The 21,780-nt window shown below is 37.7% G+C and overlaps 1 pseudogene; it reads right to left on the reverse strand.

Moving 5' to 3' along the window:
* Nucleotides 1-872: 872 nt before the first annotated feature.
* Nucleotides 873-20,249, reverse strand: LOC149207112 (putative multidrug resistance protein; annotated as a pseudogene).
* Nucleotides 20,250-21,780: the final 1,531 nt, after the last annotated feature.

The following is a 21,780-nucleotide window of genomic DNA, read 5'->3' on the forward strand; positions in this document are numbered from 1 at the left end:
TACGTTGTTTCTATGGTCAGTCAAATAGTTATGCCTAGATTTCAATATAACTATGTGTAGCCTAGCTTTCAATACATTATGCCTAACTTGAAATATGCTACGCCTCACCTTCACACACTCCCTCACCAAGTACTCCTCTCCCCAGATTTTCATGGCTCTTACTTGACCAAGTCATTTAGCTTCTTCCCACCTCCTTAAAATTGATAGGGTAAATCCTAGTTTACGCCTGGTTATTGTGATCCATACTAGTCCTTACTAGAGAAGCTCTCAGCACTTGTATGCCAACATCAATAGGTGAGCTTAGCTTACTCCAGCCATTACTCTAGGTGAATCCACAAAGATTAATGGAACTTGTTTTAGGTTTAATTGGAAGGTGACGACCATCGTTGGAACATGATCCAACCACAACAATTAGGTTTCCTCGGAGGAAATAGATTCAAGGTGACAAGGACATTAAAAAGAAAAAGACTAAGTTAACATAGGCATTAAGGTGTGATAAAGTATAATTTATTTTAAAATTAAGAGACTATTGAGAAAATATATTCCATCATTTTCACTTGTAATTCCAAGTCATGTCGAGATTCCATGGTGCAAGAATCCAACTGATTTTATTATAATTTGGATGATTTGTTACAACATATAATTATGATATTAATGTTAAACGGTCAAACGTCATGCAGATGAAACTACAAATTCAAAATTTTTCTCACAACATTTTGAAAGATTTAGGACGTGGACCAAATTAGCATTGAACGACAAATAACAAAGAAATGAAAATTCAACTTCAAAATTTGGTTGAAGGCATTTAGAAAGATTTAGGACATGGATCACGGCAGAATACTTTTGACCCTTTGAGTGAGGGAGGTGATAATCTAGTGGTAGCCTAGCTGGATACTGGCGAGAGAGTAATATGGATTGCCTTTTCCTTTGCTCATGAGATACGAGTGAGTTCCTTGCTCAATCACTTTCCCATCTTCAATCACAACAATCGAATCTACATTTTGAATGGTTGTCAGTCTATGAGCTATCACAATAGTCATTCTTCCCACCATTATTTTGTCCAGGGCTTCTTGATCAATCTTCTCTGCTTGCTTGTCCAACGCAATGGTGGCCTCGTCCAACAGTAATATGCTCGGATTCTTTATGATCGCCCTGGCTATAGCAATGTGTTGCCTTTTCCCTCCCGATAATTGCATTCCTTTGTATCCACAATTTGTTTCGTATCCCTTCTCCAAAGAGCTACACAAATCCAAGTTAAATCAATGCCATATTCAGTTCATCCTAATTTATGTTGGAAATAATAATCCCAAACACCGCAATAAACAACCCGACAGCAACCATACATGTCAAAAACTTTTGCAGCCATACATGTCAGACACTTTTGCAGGTTGCGTCTGTGCTTGAAGACAGTTTTGCAGGTTGCATCTCAGCGTGAAGATAGAAGGTTTGAAGTCAGTTGCGAACCATTCAGAAACCCAACAAAGGAATTTAAAGAATTTATGTACCTAAGTAAACAGATACAGGCAAGCATTAATTCAACAACCTTGCTCACACTCTAGAAACACCCGCGCGACTCTAATCACACTCAACAACAACATAAAAATTAATTTTTCTCTGTCATGAATTAAATGTAAAATTGTATGTTGAGTTATATATGAATGTAAAAGTCATTTTGTAAGAGTGAGACTGTGTAGAGAGGTTAGCGAGTAAGACATAAGAAAAGAGCACAAGTCACTATGGATAAAATGGTGGAGAAATTTTGGTGAGTGCATGAAAACAACAGTTACTCTATTTTACTGTGTGTTACTCCGCATAAGTTTAAATCTCTATAAAATTTTATTTTATTTTGTAAATGAACCGCAGTCTCATGTAGATGTATTTTCATGTTTAAGAAATGAATACTAAGTTTTAGTGTGTTGCTCCAAATCTATCTTGTTATTTTTACTGTGAGTATTCACTAAGTCTCTAGAATAGTTCCGAGGTGCGCGAAATCCAAGTCTGGGAAATTAGCCTTGCGGTGCGCGAAGGTAACTCCGTGAAATCTGCTTCGCGGTGCATGAACCTAGTTTAGCGAAAGTAGCTTCGCGAAATTCACAACTCTATGCCTCTCGCCTCCGCGAAAAAGAAAATTAAATTCGACAAATATTTCTAACATGGTATCGGAATAGGTTAAACTCTGTTAGTGTAAAAACAAGTGTTTTTACTAACAGTAAAAATTGCGTTTGAGCGCACATTGTTTTTTACCATATTTACCAGCAGGTAGAAAGTTTTTTTTTACGCTTAGAAATGGCAACATCAAGCACAAGTTTGACTAATCCTCAAATTCCTCAGTTTAATGGCAAAAATTATGATTATTGGGCTATTACAATGAAGGCCGTCTTTTCTTCTCAAGACATTTTGGATTTGGTGGAGAATGGTTTTCAAGGACGAGCAGATGTAGCAGCATACAATGCCTTATCTCAACAAGAAAGAGATTTGTTAAGGGACAACAGGAAGAAGGATTCAAAAGCCCTGTTTTATATTTTCCAAGCAGTTCATGAAAGTATTTTCCCAAGGGTTGTAACAACAACGAAGTCCAAGCAAGCATGGGACATCCTCCATATAGCCTACCAAGGCATGGCAAAAGTCAAGACAACAGAGCTGCAAATGTTGGGGAGAGATTTTGAAACACTTTGTATGAAAGGGTTTGATAATATAGACTCATTTTTTACACATGTAAGTGGGCTGTTTACTCAAATTAGGTCTCATGGTGAGACACTTGAGGAAAGAAGAATAGTTGAGAATGTTTTGAGAAGTCTGCTAGCAAGGTTTGAGGCTATTGTTGTGGCTATAGAAGAGACAAAGGATCTCTCATAGTTCACATTGGATAAGCTTAATGCATCACTAATTTCTCATGAACATAGACTGAATAGAGCAACAAGCTCCTCATTGGAGCATGCCTTCAAGACACAAGTATCATTTGGTCAAGGTCGAGGCAAAGGAAGATCATATGCTAGAGGAAGGGGAAGAAGTCCACACAGAGGTGGAAGAAGTAGACCTTCAAGCTCAAATGGAAGAGGCAGCAATCAAAATCCAAGTCAAGGCCCAAGCCAAAATCAAGCACAAGGTCAGAGGTATGATAAATCTCAAGTTCAATTTCATTACTCTAAGAAGTATGGTCATTATGAAAATGAATGTAGAAAGAAGCAATATGATATTAGTAACAACCCAAGTGTAAATTTCACAAGAGAAAATCAGAACCATGATAGCATGTTTCTAGCTTGTAATGTAGCACAAGAAAAATAGAGTGATATATGGTATCTAGGTTCAGGGTGTAGCAACCACATGTCAGGAAACATAGAAATGTTTTCTGATCTAGATGAAAGTGTGAAATCTGAAGTGACATTAGGGACTGATAGCAAAGTCTCTTTCATTGGAAAGGGAAGAGTTAATATCCTAACAAAAAAGGGGGAGAAGAAATACATCTATGATGTTTACTTTTTCCCCGGTCTGAAACATAATCTCATGAGCGTTGGACAACTCATGCAAAAAAGCTATAATGTCTTCTTCAAAAATGATGTGTGCACAATTTTGGATAGGCCTCCAAGAAGACAGTTGGTTGCAAAGGTTCAGATGACAGACAATAGAATGTTTTCCCTGAAAATAATATCAGATTTGCAGAAAGAAGGCGCACAAGCACAACTATCTATGAACTCACAAGAAAATGGAAGAAAAGGGGCAGCTGTCACACAAGTAAACTTTCAAGCAGAGGTAAAAGATGAAAATTGGTTATGGCACTTGAGATTTGGATATCTCAACTTTGGAGGTTTGAATTTGTTGCATAGGAAAGGCATGGTGAAGGGTTTACCACTCTTAGAAAAATCAGATAGCATATGTGAAGGATGTATCTTGGGCAAGCAACATAGAGAGACATTTCTAGCAGGAAATTCAATGAGGGCAAAGGCACCTTTTGAGATTTTCCACTCAGATTTATGTGGACCAATGAAGACACCATCAATTGGTGGTAGTAACTATGTATTGACCTTCATAGATGACTACACAAGGAAAACATGGGTCTTTCTCCTAAAATAGAAAAGTAAAATGTTTGAGTGCTTTCATCAATATAAGGCTCTTGCTGAAAAACAAAGCGGACATTTCATCAAAGTCCTTAGGACAAACAAAGGTGGAGAATACATCTCAAATGACTTCCTTCAATTTTGCAAGGAACATGGAATTCATAAGGAATTTACAACAATATATACACCACAGCAAAATGGTGTCACAGAAAGGAAGAATAGGACCATTATGGAGATGGCAAGGAGTATGTTGAAGGCAAAGCATTTTCCAAATGACTATTGGGTTAAAGTTGTCGCTTGTGCAACATATATCTTGAATAGATGTCCAACCAAAAGCCTCTAGAACATTGTTCCTCAAGAGGCATGGAGTGGAAGAAAGCATAGTGTCACTCACATGAGAGTTGTTGGATCTGTGGCTTATGCACATGTTCTGTATGAGTTGAGAAAGAAGTTGGACAGAAAGGGGGAGAAATGCATATTTGTTGGATACAATGATGAATCCAAAGCATACAAACTCTACAATCCATTAACCAAGAAAGTCATAATCAGCAGAGATGTGTAGTTCATAGAAGAGGAAGAGAAGAAAATCAATGTCAAAGCATGCATACCAAATGAGGACAGAGAGGAATTAACAACAGCAAATAATTCCTCAACTGTGACTCCATCTACTCCTATTCAAACACAGTGAAGAAGGCAGCAAGCAATGCCATCAACAAATAATAGGACAGTTTCGCATAGCCAAGCAAGTGCTTCTCCAAGCACACCACGAAGCGCGACACCAAGTGACATATCAAGCCCATCTTCAGCAAGCACAAGAAGGCCAAAATTTAGAAATTTAAATGAAATTTATGAGCAAGATGAAGTTGATAGTAGCGCAGGTCTGAATTCCTTATTTTCATTATTTTGTCATGTAGATGACCCAATCCACTTTGAAGATGCAGTCAAAGAAGAAAAATGGGTTGCGGCAATGGAGGAAGAAATAGAAGCAATAGAAAGGAATGACACATGGGAGTTAGTGAGCCTTCCGAAAGGAAAACACGTTATTGGAGTGAAGTGGGTCTATAAGACCAAAAGTAACATTGAGGGAAAGATTGAAAGGCACAAAGCAAGGCTAGTTGTCAAAGGATACAAACAACAACATGGAAGAGATTACATAGAGACATTCACGCTAGTCACGCGAATGGAGACAGTGCGCACAGTTGTGGTGATTGCCGCGCAGCATAAATGGACAGTGTATCAGATGGACGTAAAGTCATCGTTCTTGAATGGAGTACTGAAAGAGGAAGTGTATGTCGCGCAACCACCTGGTTATGAGATTGAAGGACAAGAAGACAAAGTATATCGGTTGAAGAAAGCTCTTTATGGATTGAATCAAGCACCGCGCACATGGTATAGCAGGATAGATGCTTACCTGTTGGACAATGGTCTCAACAAATGTGATGGTGAGCCTACTCTCTACATCAAAGAGAGCGAAAGTAAGATTCTCATTGTGGTCTTGTATGAATATGATTTGATCTTTACAGGCAGTGATGATTTCCTCATCACCGATTTTAAACAAGTAATGAAGAGTGAGTTTGAAATGACTGACTTGGGATTGCTAAGATATTTTTTTAGCATAGAAGTGAAGCAAACAGAAAATGACATTTTTATCTCTCAAGCAAAGTATGTGGCAAAAATTTTGGAGAGGTTTAAAATGAAAAACAGCAAGTCCGCACCAACTCCAATTGTCATAGGGTTGAAGTTGAGCAAAGAATATTGTAGCAGCAATGTCAATCCGACATTATACAAAAGCATGATAGGCAGCCTGATGTATTTGACCGCCACTAGGCCGGATATAATGTATGCAGTAAGTTTGGTGTCAAGGTTCATGGAGAAACCCAAGGAGACACATTGGCAAGTAGCAAAAAGGATTCTGAGGTATGTCAATGGGACAAAATAGTATGACGTTTTGTACACAGCAACAAGTGATTTCAAGCTAGTTGGTTACATTGACAGTGATTGGGTAGGCAGTGTCGATGAGAGAAAGAGCATGTCAGGATATGTTTTTCATTTGGGTTCTGGAGCAATTTCATGGGCTTCCAAGAAGCAGCCAATAGTGTCACTGTCAACAACAAAAGCTGAATATGTCGTAGCAACAACAACGGCATGCCAGGCTATTTGGATAAGAAGGATGTTGAGGGATCTTTGTCATGACCAAGAGGGCGCGACAACTATTTTCTACGACAACACCTCAGCAATTGCATTGTCAAAGAATGTTGTCTTCGGCAAAAGGACCAAGCATATTGATGCTAAATATCATTTTACTAGAGAGTTGATTAACAATGATTAAATTGTGTTGCAGCACTGCAGGTCACAAGAACAGCTTGCTGATATTTTCACAAAGCCATTGGCAGGAGAAAATTTTGTTTATCTCAGAAACTGTTTGGGAATTGTCAATGGCGGCGATTGTGATTAAGGGGGAGTGTTGGAAATAATAATCCCAACCACCGCAATAAACAGCCTGACAACAGCCATACATGTCAAACACTTTTGCAGCCATACATGTCAGACACTTTTGCAAGTTGCCTCTGTGCTTGAAGACATTTTTGCACGTTGCCTCTCAGCGTGAAGATAGAAGGTCTGAAGTGAGATGCGAAGTATTCAGAAACCAGCAAAGGCATTTAAAGAATTTATGTACTTAGGTAAACAAATATGGGCAAACATTAATTCAACAACCTTGCTCACACTCGAGAAACACAACTCTGATGACACTAAACAACAACATCAAAATTAATTTCGCTTTGTAATGAATTAAATGTAAAATTGTATGTTGAGTTATATATGAATGTAAAAGTCATTTTGTAAGAGTTAGACTATGTAGAGAGGTTAGAGAGTAAGAAGTAAGAAAAGAGCGCAAGTCTTTGTGGAGAAAATGGTGGAGCAATTTTTGGTGGCCACGTGAAAACAACAGTTACTCTGTGTTACTCCGCGTAAATTTAGACTTCTGTAAAATTTTATTTTATTTTGTCTCATGTAGATGTATTTTCATGTTTAAGAAATGAATATTAAGTTTTAGTGTGTTGCTCCAAACCTATTTTGTTATTTTCAGTGTGGAATAGTTCCGAGGTGTGTGAAATCCAAGTCTGGGAAATTGACCTCAGAGTGCACGAAAATAGCTGTGCGAAATCTACTTCTTGGTGCGTGAACATAGTTTTGCGATAGTCACAACTCTTTGCCTTTTCCCTCTGCAAAAACGAAAATTAAATTCACCAAATATTTCTAACAATTTATTCCAGAAACAATCTGCTTAACCACAACTGATTGAATATATATATTATTGCATAAAAATTATGTTTCAATTAAAAATTTGCAGTATTTCCCTCATAAAGTCATGAGCATGTGCAGCGATTGCAGCTTCGATCATCTCCACCTCGATTGCGTTCTCTTTTCCGTAGGGAAAGTTGTCTCAAATGCTTCCTCCAAACAGCGTGGGCTCTTGACCTACTAGAGCTATGTGATTCCTCAAACTCTTCAAATTGAACCTCCTAATGTCACTGCCATCGATTTTCACCGATCAAAAAAGTTTTATGTTGCATGTGGTTAATTAGGCTAATGTTTTATACGTGAATTCATACTTTGTCCAGCCATACGAAAAATGGAAAGTCGTTTTTTTAACCGCGCAGCGAGAAGCTGTAGTGTGTTGATTTTCTTTTCTAAACAGAGTCAGGGCCGCATCCCTACAGGCCACAAGCTAAACTTTGAAAGTATTCTCTTGCGGCAAAACTTGTTCCCCTCGGCATCCGCGCTTTGATTAAGAGCCAGGGCATCAAATCCGAAGACAGTCCGTTAGTGCCCAAGGTTTGGAAATTTTTTTTAATAAGATTTTTTTAAAAGGGCAGAGCCCCAGATTTTAAAAATTTTGGTGAAGACTGAAAATAAGTGTAAAGATTTACAAAATTTGGAAACGAGAAGGTTTCTAAAACAAATCCTTCCAAGGTGAAGACTTAGGGCAAGTGATATAATTTGGGAGATATTATGTTTGAAAAGTTTTTTATTTATTTCAAAAGGATTCATTAAATGAATGGTTTAAAAGACTTTTTAATTGGAAAGTCCCGTCAAATATATTTGAGTGAGTCATTTACAATATTATTTTGAAAAAGTATTTAAATCGTATGAACAATAACGTTGGTTATATTGAAGGATTTGATAAAGGAGATTTTTAAAGGTTTTCGAAGAATTAAGAAAGAAAAAGACTTTATTGAATAAAAATCTAGGGTTTTGTAAAGTAGTTTCTTTAAATTATTTGGTTTAAGCATGACAATTTTTGGGTGAAAATTGTGGTTTATGGGGAGAATATTGAAATTCATATTTTCTTTAGGTTTTTTGTCAAGCATGATAATTTTTTGGTGAAGATTGTGCCTTACCGGGGTGCATATTGAAAATCATATTTTCTTTTAGGGGCGATATGGAAGACAACCTCATGCAAACAGGTAAGAAACTATAAGACATTGGGACCACAGTCATGGGTTGCAAAGCACTACTGAAGCATATTAATAAAAGAAATAAAAAAGAAGACGCAAAGATCATTGCCATGGTTAAAGAGGTTCACGTAGCAGCTCACCCACTGAGAATTCTAGCAGAAGATAAAAAGAAATCAAGGTTGATTGGTGTAGGTTTGATTTGCTACCACCTCCTATGTCTCCAGGTGAATATTTTGATCACTGGGTTATGGGTTATCAAGATGCTAACTTTTCTTAGACTAAAGAGTTAATTGAATATAAATCTAATAACTCATATGATGCAATATGTGATATTTTAATATTAATTTTATGAAACATGCATTGGATGAAAAGTGTTTATGAAAAGAAGCAAAAGCTACAACTTCCAAAGAAGCATGGAAGTTCTTGGAGGTTTGGCACAAAGAGGAGTGACATGGGGCAACAAGTTATGTCAGAAGCAAAGAAGTCAGCAGCAGATCTGAGAAACACAATATTCACCAAAAAAAACTGTCATACTTGACAAAACACCAAAACTTGACGGACTTTACAAAGCCTTAAATTCTCTTGTCAATGAAAACTCTTTTTTTTCAAAGCCCCCTATTTTTTTATTCTCGACTCCTTTAAAACGTAACTCCTTAACAAACTTTTAAGGGTCAAACTTTTTTTGTTTGAGTCAACTCCTTAAAAAACTTGCGTGACTCTCTTTAAGCAAATTTCCGCGCCCTTTCAAACATTGCTCTTCACTTGATTAACGCGGTCGTGATTGCTTGAAGCAAATTTCACTTCCCTTTTAAGAATTTCTCTTCACTTGGTTAACGCGGTCGTGATTGATTGAGGCCTAAAACTTAATGAACTCCATGAATTGTTTACGCTAACGGGATTCTCGTGATGAGGGCATGCCACTAACACATTGCACGATGACAAACTCCTGACGCCACGAAAAATTGTTTTGACCTGCATGCTTCGAAAAGGCTGAGAGCCTGTGTGCGTCTTGTATGTAACCTACAAGGTGTGTTTTCTGTTCACTTCGAGAAAAAATATATTTCTCTCCTCTCACACAGATTGTTGCTAATCTGTTTTTTGTGACGCTTTGTAATTTCACTCTGATACTAATTTGTTGGAAAAGCATATGAGACAAAGCACAAATAATTCACACATAAAACAAGAGCGGCTGCTCTTTTATTGATCACACAAATCATGATGATTACAATGAATCCGGTGAAAAGTATTTATCATTTTCCAACTAACTACTTGCCTAAAATATCTTGACATGCAATCACACACTAAAAATCTTCTACAACTTAATTGGACTTACTCAACAATCAAACACTCAACCACTCAATTAATTGACTCTCTATGTTTACCCAACTCCACATGCCGGAGTAATTACAATATCTAACAGCGTATGTTCCATTGCATTTACAAATCGGATCTTCATGCATATCTGTCTCGATCACGTGGCCACTTTGAACCACCGCAATCACGTCTGCGTTGCGGATGGTGGAGAGGCAATGAGCTACTACAATAGTTGTGCGACCAACTGAAACTTTGTCTAGAGCATTCTGAACGATTCTCTCGGAATCTGCATCTAGAGCACTTGTGGCCTCGTCTAGAAGAAGTAGACGAGGATCCTTGAGCATAACTTTTGCAATAGATATACATTGCTTTTTCCCTTCCAACATCTAGACTCCGCGCTCACCCACCTGTATTGCGCAAATGAAGAAAGTAAACTCAAATTGACTGCACTTTAGAAATGAAGAATGGGAGTAAAAACATAAATATTGCCCGTGTGTCATAACCATCTGGTAGTTGACTAATCAAATCGTGAGCGTTTGAAGATATGGCGACAGCAATAACCTGATTCAAGTTGGCTCCCTCTTTTCCAAACAAGATGTTCTCCTTGATCGATGTAGCAAAGAGTGCAGGTTCTTGACTTACTAGTTCAATTTGGGAACGCAATCATTTCAATTGTAGCGTTTTGGTTTTCACTCTATCCAGCAAAATCTCTCCAGCCAGGGGATCGTAGAACCTCTCTATTATGCCACAGCCGTAGACTTGCTGGACCCGCTTCTCCCCACCAACGCAACAATCTTGTTTGCGGGAATGTTTAGACAGAAATTGCGAAATATCTTGGATTCTAGTCGAGATGGATATGTAAACTCAACGTTTCTAAATTCAACTTTACCCCTGACCTCTTTCAATATTTCTCCTTTTGCATCTTCCCAATCAATGATTGATTCTCTGTCAACCATGTCAAAGATGCGTTTACAAGCAACACGTGCTTCTGAAATGTATTTGATATTCGGAAGCGCAGTCCCTAGAGCTCTGTAAACACAACAATCCTTTCAGAGATTTTTCTTGAACTGCAAAAATATGGTAAATTTCCCGTAGGATCAATTATAGAAGTACATCTGAAAGAGAGATGAATAGAGCTAGAACGCTTACAGGGTAATAAATTTGTAAAGAATTATGTTGGGAGACCTTTCATTATCTGGACCCTAAATCAATGATTGTTCAGGTCACATCTTAATAAAAAAAAGTCCGAGAAAATCATATTTGGGAGATGGAGAAGATCATATTGGGGAGATGGAGCCCTTAATTGGCGATTAAAAAATGGATTCAAATTGAGTTATGAATAAAATTTTATTTTTTAGTGAACTAATTTAGAATAGGGGAGATAAAACCTTTAATTGGTAATTAAAAAATGAATTCAAATTGAGTTATGAATAAACTTGTAATGAGGAAGTTGGTTTTTATTTTTATTTTTTAGTGAACTCATTTAGAATAGGGGAGATGGAGTCTTTAATGGGCAATTAAAAAAATGAATTCGAATTGAGCTATGAATAAATTTGTAATGAGGAAGTTGGTTTTTATTTTTATTTTGTAGTGAACTAATTTAGAATATGGGAGATGGAGTCCTTAATTTAGAATATGGGAGATGGCGGCCTTAATTGACAATTAAAAATGCAGATTGAGTGATGAATAAACTTGTAATGAGAAAGTTGGTTTTTATTTTTATTTTTTTAGTGAACTAATTTAGAAGATGGAAGATGGAGCTTTTAATTAACAATGAAAAATGAATATGAATTGAGTTATGAATAAATTAGTAATGAGGAAGTTGGTTTTTATATTTTTTTAGTGAATTAATTTAGAATATGGGAGATGGAGCTCTTAATTGGCAATTAAAAAATGAATTTAAATTGAATTATGAATAAACTTGTAACAATGAATTATTATTATTATTATTTTCAATAAACTAATAATTATAAAATCAATTAACTGTGAAACCATTATTATTAATTGATTTATCATTATTATTTTTAAAAAATCACATTATCTGAAATTATCTCTTAATGTGTAAAAAGAAAGCTTTCCCTCTTAAAATATATCTCTCAATCGTAACCATTAACTTATTTTCCCTTAACTTATTTCCTTCCGTACAAAAAAACACCCTTCATGCCTTCCAACTTCTGAATGTCTGTTGCTATTTGAGCGAATATAAAACACTAAATCGGCGTCAGTGAACAGTGAACATAGCATATCAATCCATCCAAACGTTTCATAATGTAAATCAGATGTATGTTTTCATAAATTTAATTGTTGTATAGTTATCTATGTTAATTTTAATAATTCTTCACTAAGAAGAGTTACATAATAATTTTTTAACTACGCTGAGGAGAGGGGACGAAATTTATTTTTAATTATTTAAAATATATTTTTAAATATAAATAATATTTTTTGAAAATTGAGATATGTCATTTTAACAAATTTTAATTATATTTTATTAGATTTATTAAAAAATATATTTAATAAAAATTTGATTTTTTAATATATTTAATAATAAAAAATTGTGATCTATATGGTAAACAAATGTTTTTTGAATTAATGACATTATTAGGATTCAAATTTTAATGATGTGATTAATCCGAAAGACATTTGTTTATGTTTTTAGTTTTTATTATATTTTAAATTCAAAATTTAAAGAGCAGTTAAAGATGGGAGCCAACGAATTACAGAAAACCTATGCCAAGGAGCATTGGAGCTCAATAAAAATGTAATCCCTCTAATTTTATTTTTTTTAAGTACAAAATTTTGAAAAGTATTTTTATCTCCATATATGTATGTATATGTATATGGATGTAGATACCGCCATGAGCTAAGTTATAAAGCTCCAATAAGCGGTATGGGTGTCATATTATTATTGAGACTTCTTCACTAACCCAAAGTAGCTCTTCATCTGGTCTATCAACTTCTTTTCCTGTAACTTGCCCACAAAAGCATCATCTGGGTTCATGCCTTGATAAGGAAGCGTGGTGATCCACCTGATCAACATCTCATCAATGAGGATGGGTGTCCCCAGCCATAAATACCCATCGTGCACTGATGCTAGCAATTGGCGCACAAAAATTGTGTTGATATTACTTCACCCAAAGTGAGGCAAATACATCATGTTTAAAAGACCCATGCGCTAGATTTCAGCTACCCACTTTATTGGTTCTACCCTTGGGACTCCCACCTCTTCATAATATACAGATCTCAAATAATTGTTGGGCTGAAACTGAGGGTACTTTGCAAAATCATTCAGATCCCAATCCTCCATCTTCAAATATGGGACCCGGGCCAACAAATTGCCCTCTATGGGTACATGCTCTAGTAATAACGGAGTGACTACCTAATATTTTAATGCATCTGGGTCCTTAGAGACCTTGGATGTTGGCTTCCTTGGTGGCATGTAAGGAGGAAATCTAGAGATATGTTCGACTTCTTTTGCAGGGATATCCTCTAACCCCTCAGCCAATTCTTCTTCTTCCAAATCCTTAGGTTCCATAGGCTACTTATTTTTGTCCATCTTCCCCTTCTAACTTCGCTCCATAGGTATCTTTCTAGGGGACTAACACACTAGTGGAGGCTGGGGCTTCTTCTACGTTTTCTCTCTTGTCATGGAGGTAGTAGGTTTTGGCCTTGGTGACTTGGTTACTATAGCAGGGACTAGTGGTGTTGCAGCCATCTCATCCAATCTTTCCTAGAAGAGTTTCTTCTACCACTCGGACAAATCTCCCTCAAACCCAAGCCCCTTCAATGAAAATTCCCACTCTACCTCTTGCTAATCTCGTCCATACATACAACAACCTTCTATGCTCAAACTTAGGTGCAAAATCTCAAGACAATCTCTCTGGAAGAAAAGTGTCTGAATGTGGAGCGGGATGTTGTATTTATAGCCCTTTTTGAATTCAAATCCATCGATTCCCTCCAGATCTCCCTCATTAATGCTCTTTTGGTGGTATATTTCCAAAGATATGCTTCTTAAATGCTTCTCCCCCACTCCTTTTAAGAGAAAAATAACCATCCAATCATCTACAGTGATTCCAATGGTCACTTTTTTGCTAGGCTGCGCAGGACCCACCTTGCTAGCACAGCTCCTTCATCGCAGCTCCCATATGCACCTTTCTCCTAACCATCGCGCAACCCAATCTCTTTGCCAAATTTTTCACCTGGCAGAGTAGTTTATAGTCCCGCACTTCCTTCCAACTTCCTAAAGTACTAAGACTATCCTACATCCATGTAGTCATCACGCAGGGGCAGGATTTCCCCTGTACAACTTTAACCAGCTTCGATTGATTCTTCCTGGAAATAGCTCCCCATTGAGCTTCGTGAGTTGAACTGCACCTCCATCCATAATCTCCTTGACGATGTATGGTCCCATCCAATGCATCTAAAACTTTCCTGGGAACTTAGTAAACTTTCTATCATACATCAACACTAAATCCATTTTTAAAGGTGTGTTGCTTAATGTGGCAATCATGCCACACTTTTTCTCTAGCCTTCTGCACCTACTGATGAAAATTTACCAAGAATCGATATTCTTCTAACTCAAGTATCTGCGTGAGGCGTTCTTCCATTATATCTCGATCTTCCATCTCCGTGACTGTAGAAATCCTCAAATTTGGTACTACATACTCCATTGGCATCATCGCTTCTGGTCCATAAACTAGTCGAAATGGTGTCTGTCCAGTCAACTTCTTACATGTAGTTCTATATGCCCAAAGAACAACTGGTATGCGCACATCCCAATCGTTCCTATTCACATTACAAATCTTTGTTAAAGCATTCTCCATGATCTTATTGAAAGCTTCAACTGTTCCATTTCCTTTAGGATGGTATGGCGTGATTTTCTGATGATACATTTGGAATTATTCTAGAAAAACATCAATCGTTTCATTTAGGAAATGCGAATCCCTGTCGCTCATCAAAATCTTAGGACAACCAAACCTAGATAAAAAGTACTCAAATATAAACTTCGTAGCTGTAGTTGTGCTGCAATCCTTCACGGGATGCACCTTGATCCACCTGGTCAAGTATTTTGTCGTCGTGATGATCTAGCGCGCTCCTCTCTTCCTTCCTGGTGGCAGAATAGGTCCCACAAAATCTATTTCCCATTTTTCAAATTCCTATAACAAGACTTGCGGGTTCAGAGGCAAGTCATCCCTTCGAAATGTATTCCTATTCCTTTGACAGACATCTCATGCCCTACAATACTCCTTTGAATCTTTGTGCACATTTGGCCACAACAACCCAGCTCATAGGATCTTCTACACAGTCACTCTTCCAACATAATGGCCTCCAGCAACTCCTGCATGCTATTCGGTGAGGATACTTTGTTTTTCATAATTTGGTACATACCTACGCCAAACTTCATTCATCCCCATTTTGTACAAGTTCCCTGCAATTACGGAGAAATATGCAGCCCTTACCACTAATTCCTTTTTCTGCTACGTCGTATATCCTTCAGGAATTACACCTATAGACAAGAATTGAATTATATCTGCAAATGTTCATCTACAACGTGCACAATAAAGAGATGTGCGTCAGAAAATCCTTCATCATGACTTGTAGGTTATTCACCATTCTCAATCCATGAAAGGTGATCAGGTACAACATTTAATCTTCTTGGCTTCACAATTACTTTCAAGTCATACTCCTCAAATAGCAGTATCCACTTAGAAAATCCCCGCCCCCCCCACCAACACAGGCTTGTTGATGAGGTACTTCAAAGTTGAATGGTTTGTATATATTTTGAAGTGCACACCCAATAGATAATTCCTAAACTTCTGGAGTGTATATACCATCACCAACCCTTCACACTTTGTAGTTCAATAATTCTTCTCCGCCTTAGACAGTTTTATGCTCGCAAATGCAATTGGATGGTTGATATCTCCTATGCCTAGTTGGGTTAAAACTTCTCCTAATGCTACACAAGACACATCCACATTTACATGAAATTATTTCTTCCAATCGGGGAACACTAGAATATGTGTTGTAACCATCTTTTCCTTTAAACATATAATTTTTTATGGAAATCATCATTCTAGCAAAATGTCGCATCTTTCTTCAATAATTTCTCCATGGGCGTAGTGATCTGTGTGTATGCCTTAATGAACTTTCTATAGTATCCTGTATGGCCCCATGTTTCTTACAAATGTTTTACATTCCTTGGGGGGTCCAAATTGATAATCACCACAATTTTAGCATGTTCCACCATCAACCCTTCCTTACAAACAACGTGGCCCAAAAGTATCCCATATGGGAGATCTGATACTTCCTACAAGTATCCAACATTAGAAAAAGAATTGAAACATGCTATTTAACTAATTTGGACATCATCCAATTATCAGAGTAGACCTCCAAAAACTTGTGAATAAATTCCTTAAATGTTATGACTACCACCCTAGAAACGATCGTAGGGGCATTCTTAATTCCAAAGGGCATAACTGTATACTGAAAAGAGCCCCATTATGTGGCGAAGGTAGTATTACTTTTATCTTCTAGCGCGATATTGATCTGGTGATATCCTGAGAATCCATTTGTAAAAGAGTATGCTTCTTGACCAACAACGTTCTCCAAGACTTCATCTGTGAACGACATAGGGAATGGATCAGGTACACAAGCATTGTTCAACTTCCATAGATCTACACAGATCCTAATTTTTTCCTTTGTCTTCTTCTCTTGAACTACCATAGGACTAATCGAGTTTGATTCTTCTACAGGCTCAATAATCCCTGCTGCGAGCATCTTATCGAGTTCTCCGCGTAAATTTTATGTGTATTTAGGATTCAATCGGTATGGGCATTGCTTTACTAGCTTCACATCTAGCTTCAAATTGATCTTCATAACACCCAAATCACCTATTATCCCCTTTAGATTAGAGAAATATGTTGGAAACAAGTCTTGATATTCATGTAACAACTCCGAGTCCTTGTCAGCTATGTCCTCATCCCAGTAATCTCATATATTCGCGAACTTCAGTTGTGCTTCCAACCCAATGTTCACTTGCTTGGTCTTCAAAGGTTTTGAAATATTAGGAACCTCTACCTCAGGCCCAGCGACTTCACATTGTCCCTCTGACTCAGGGATACTGATATTCCTAAGATCTTCCTTTACCTTGTTTTGTGGTAACATTGTAGCATTCCAGAGCATGGTACAACTGCGTACTCTAGTCAGGTTGTACCCATGTGATATGATCTACAGGTGTTCTGGATATCACAACCTTGATTTCTTGTAATGCTTGATCAATACATTTGAATCCATCCTCAACACTTAATGTTAGCAAAAATATCTCCTTCATAAAATCTCACTCCGTAGTTCCATGTCACAGCTCTATTTCTAAGTACCAATTCATCAGAATAGTATCCAAGGTGTCGCAGAATATATGTACCCATTCAGGTTGTGGTTCCTCTCTCCATGCTTTCATCCAATGAACAGATGCTCGTGCAGATCATCCTTCCATGTATATGTTTCAGTAATGTGGTATTTGCATAACCAAATCACAACTTCATCATCCTACGGTACTCCTTCCAGTCTGCAAAATTTTTCTTAAGTTTACACCATTATCTGGGAGGCACAGCTCTCAGCGCTATGTCTAATGCCTAGAAGAGATGCTCCTCCAGTACATCCTTTTCAAATTTATCAAGAAACAAATTTACATCTTCTAAGCCATCATAATATGGTAAATTGCGTACCTCAGTGGATATACATCAGAGTGATTTAGCAAGTTTTTTGCATCACAGCGTTGATACTTCATGTAATCTATTTTGCCAATGCTCGAGCTCCTCATTTAAATCCAAGTTGTAGGAGTTGTCATTTTCCCAAGTAATTTTACCATCCATCGTAGGATTGATCTAATCCTCGTTCTGCGCAGTAAGCTTATAGATCTATTCAATATCATCCTACTTATAGTAATCTCGGACTGGTTCACTATACCACGCACGTTCAATTGGATCCAATGGAACAATGACTCTTAGTTCCTTCTTCTCAAACGTCATGTTGCATTTCTTCCGGTTGATGAACGCATTCATATCAAACACCCAATCGATTCCAAGCAATGCCAGGTAGGGATTACTATAATCCACTATTTTCACTACTTCAAAATCAGCTATAGTGCACGCCCCTTCAGTGCCTATAGTTACTCCATGTAGGGGTCCTATAGGAATAATATTCTGCTGGTTCACCATTCGTAGCTGAATTTGGTACCACTGTAGCGTCGAATTTCCCATTTTTTTCCAGGTCTGTTTAGGAAAAACATTCGCATCAAATCCCAAATATATGGTCACCTAGTCCTTTTCTTACTTTTGTCTACTCTATGTATTGTGCATTGTTCAGGTAGTGGCTTACCCTTGCCAGTGCAATTGTCTATTAACTCTTGAAGTCCCTAGACTGCTTTCTGGTCCCTTAAGAGCTTCATGTGGGTTTGCAAGAAGGATTTTAATACTCAGGGATCTGTCTCCTACGTAGCAATGACCTCTTCAGGCTTCTATGTTCGTGCCTTCTGATCCTTTGATGTGGAAGCCCCTGAATCCACAGAGCTCTTCTTCACCTCCATAAATGTTTATTTTTCCTTATAAAAATATAATTCAGTATCTTTGTCAGCAGCCTTATGCACCCACATATTCTCTTCTAGTTGTTTCCTTGCGGCTTTATCTTCCACAGTAGCTAGACCACTCTGGGTAACTATATTAACGCTTGGGCCATCCTCACGTGGTTCTAACCTCATCATCTGGATGTTCTGGGTGGGATGTTGGTTCTTCTTCTCTTGCATCTTTATGATGAGTATAGGACAATCTTCTATTACATGGTTAAACTATCGGCCATACTGACAAGAGGGGTGTGTCGGGTTCTGACAATCTTGCGCATAGTACCCTAGTTCCCCACAATTGTAACAAGTAATATGTCTGCGACCTCTTCCAGCTCCTCCCCTTCGTCCTCTTCCTCGTCCCTGGCATCCTCTACACACTGCAGTTGCTTCTTGTTCCTGTTGTAGGCATGTCTCAGCCTGTACTCTATATGTCAGAATCTTTTCCATCATTAACTCATAGCTTCAGCAATTGCACTCATCATGGCCTACATACTTAGATAAATTACAGAATAGTTGTTGGGGAGTCTGTACGAACTTCTGCAACAAATGGAAATTTTTAGTTGAGTGTTTTCCTGTTATTTGGCAGATAGCGCACCAGGGCATTACACCAACTTGATCTAGAGAAAGTTTCTAGTTTCAGGGGGTTAGTACCTCCCACAATTAGATAATTCTGATATATTGATCAATTATCCTTGTCATGACCATTTCCTTTGCACTTTAAGCACCACACTTTAGAATGGGTCTCATTTTTTACCTCTTTTCCCTTTTTAAGATCTTGCAACTCCATATGTAGGCTAGCCAACTGCATTTGAATCTACTGCACTCCCAGATTCGTATCCTTAATAGGTGAAGCCTCCAACATCATAGAAATCTCCAGTGCTTTAGCTTGTGATCCAATCTTCTTTTGTGACAATGGTAATCTCAAATGAGACAACAACATAACAATATACCAATCCTTATGTTGCTCGTCTGAAATCTATAGATTATCCTATTGTAGTAGACATTCCATCATTTGATCAATATCCCATGTAGATTCATTCACCTTCTGCTTAATTTCTTTGACCCCAGTCACATACTGGGCTTGAGACTTTGGCTTTCTAAATTCATTATTTAACACATCTTTTGTGTCTTTCAATGATGCAATTGGATGAGTCATACTGTACTTAATATACCAAGTCACTACCCTATTTTGCAATTTTGTGACCAGTTGTGCTTTCTTCATATCGTCATATGTTATCTACTATGACTTCCACATAACATCTGCTACAAACCATAATTGATCAGGGTCTTCTATCCCTAAACCACTAAATATAGGCATCTTCATAGTGTTCTCCATACTAAATAGTGGAGGTGGAGGTGGAGGCATAGGTGTGTAAGGTGGAGGTGATGGTAGGGGTGGAGTGGATGGATGTGGAATTCCTGCAATGCCCTGATCTACTGACTGCAGTGTACCTCTAGGTGTCTTCGTACTATTACTTTCTTCTTCGTTATCGGATGCTCCCAACAGAGGACTGTACTGAGCAATTGTATCTAGATCTTTTCTAAATTGTTTTCCACTTTATGTAGCTCCCGTCGAGCCTCTTCTAAACATCAATTTAGTGGCATAACTCGTTTCTTGCACAATGGCATTTTAATCCATGTTTTTAGATACTTCAGATACTTACCTCTTGGTCCTTTTAAAAATCGGCGTTCAACTTCACTATAATTGACAGACATATCAATTGCAAACTCAGTGATAAATCCGCCCAAAATACTATCAATCCAGTAATCGACAACCTTCGCAACCTTGTATTCTGATCCTTCCATGCGCTTCACTAACTCTGGAGTCCACACAATATGGTTATCCAGCTTCTAGGTAGGTTGACCATCCACCAATTTAGAGAAACATTCGTATAATTCACATGGAAAAGAGAAAAAGAAAACTTCGTGTTCATCTATTTTACAGATATCTTTGCAACAACTCTTCTTTCGACAGACACAGATTCATGTTTTCTTGAGCTCCAAACTTGTGCAGCTTCCGATCTATCTAGTTTTCAATCTCCTTCTTTGTTGGTTTCCACAAACCATACACCACACGTCCCTCAGATACATCTTGGTCGGGGAAATGGAACCATTTGTTGGCTTGATGGGGCTTGGACCCAAGTTCGAAGTTAGTTTTTCTAACCAACAAAACACTACACTACTGACCCTTTCAGCAACAACCCACATAGCGCAGGTTGCAGTCTCACCCGAGACAGTATTGGGGGATGCTAGAACCAGGTTTCTACATCCAGGGGGCTATGTGATGTGTTTCCTACAGATCTAGGGGTTTATCTTAACCTTCGCGAACCCTAACCCTTGAAACCCAGAATTTATAGTAAATAACAATTAACAGATTTATGTCCTTCTTCGATTGCACTAAACATGCATAACATCATACAAATAAGCAGATCTACGTCTTTGCGAATCTATTAAGTACTTTTCTCGATTAAATGCATTCAACAGTTCATAAATACAACAATTTCATAAATAAATAGTAATAAACAGTTACACAGATATCGTTCCAAAATATGTCTTTATTATGCTTCAGATTCTCAGTTACAAACTCTTTCCAACCTTGTGCACATAGCTGCAGGGGCCCACGCACTCAGCGACAGTCTTACCAAGGTCTCCGTGCACACAACTGCAGGAGCCTTCCCCTTCTCCCAAGTACAGAATAGACAAATTTAGATTCAACTCATGCACTTACTACTTCCCTTACCTATGACTCTCCTATGACTTCCTTTTATACTCTTCCTTCATTAGAATACCATGGTCCGCGAACTATGGTGGGTCTCAAAACAACTTGTCTTTAACAAAATAAGAAGATTTTACCTTCCTAAAGCCTATTTTATTCCTATTGATCTACACTACTCGTGCTCCATGCCTCAAAATGCAGAGGTTTTACAATATCTTTACAAACTTTTAACAAAACTTTAACAAAATTTGACCCAGGGGACCCAGTCCCAACATTGTGGTATCTAAATAGTGGAGCATCATTCCATATGACTTCCAATAAATAATTTTTCAGAAACTTGGAGGAGAAGGACCTCCATATGCACATCGAGATGGGAGATGATGGAAGGTATAGCACGACTGACATCGATATTGTTATGTTGGAGTCTGGTTCTCCTCTCACATTAAAAGATGTCATGTATGTTCTAAGTCTCACGAAGAATTTAATTTCAGTTGCTATGTTGGAAGATCATGGCTATGATGTGATATTTAGAAAAGGAAAGGCTTTCCTTCATCACATATCCATGGGAAAAGTGAACTGGATTAGGGTTCGGGTGAAGAACCTCTACAAATCGGATGTAGA

Source organism: Pinus tabuliformis, chromosome 1_2, assembly GCF_031772625.1.
Source record: "Pinus tabuliformis cultivar Carrire ecotype Pingquan chromosome 1_2, CPIR1, whole genome shotgun sequence".
NCBI lineage: Eukaryota > Viridiplantae > Streptophyta > Pinopsida > Pinales > Pinaceae > Pinus > Pinus tabuliformis.